We start from the raw sequence: 788 nt of genomic DNA, 5'->3' as shown, positions 1-788 counted from the left end.
CCAGCACTCAGGAGGCAGAGGCAGGTGGGTCTGAGGCCAGCCTGATCCAGGACAGCCAAGCTATTTGCCTTGAAAAACCAAAATAAAAAAAGAACTGCTCTCCCAGAAGACCTGGGTTCAATGCCTAGCTCCCATATGGTAGCTCATCACTATCTGTAACTCCAGTTTCAGGGCATCTGATACCCTCTTCTGGCTCTAGGCCCCAGGCATGCACATAGTGCACATACATGCCGTACACCTTTAGTCCTAGCATTTGGAAGGCAGAGGCAGGCAGATCTGAGTTCAAGTAGTCTAGAGAACCAGTTCTAGGACAGCAAAGGCTACACAGAGAGACCCTGTCTCAAAGAATAATTAATTTAAAAAACAATTTGTTGAAGGATAGCAGTATATATACCATTTTTATAAATGAGAAAAGTTATTTAAGAGTTATGCTTCTTTTATATCACACAACTTGCTTAGAGAGCTAGAATTAGATCCTTGATTCCCAGCTCCTTGTTGGGATGTTGACATCACGACCTCATGGTGACACAATACACTAGAAACAACTAGGCAGACACAGCGCCATGTATGTGAACAGAACAGGGTGCAATGTAATTTGACATCAGAGCTTGGGGGTCAGTCAACTCTTGACTTGTTACTTGCTACGTGGAGTTGGGCCTATATATAACTTCTCTGAAACTTGTTTAAAAGTTTGGGGAAGCCGGGCGATGGTGGCGCACGCCTTTAATCCCAGCACTCGGGAGGCAGAGGCAGGCGGATCTCTGTGAGTTCGAGACCAGCCTGGTCTA

The 788-nt window shown here is 45.7% G+C and overlaps 1 protein-coding gene across 1 annotated transcript in view; it reads left to right on the top strand.

Annotated features, from left to right (window-relative positions):
* Nucleotides 1-788, top strand: part of C8H11orf80 (chromosome 8 C11orf80 homolog) — a 112,415-nt gene that overhangs the window by 101,158 nt on the left and 10,469 nt on the right.

Source organism: Microtus ochrogaster, chromosome 8, assembly GCF_000317375.1.
Source record: "Microtus ochrogaster isolate Prairie Vole_2 chromosome 8, MicOch1.0, whole genome shotgun sequence".
NCBI lineage: Eukaryota > Metazoa > Chordata > Mammalia > Rodentia > Cricetidae > Microtus > Microtus ochrogaster.
This window is presented reverse-complemented; position numbering and strand designations above follow the sequence as displayed.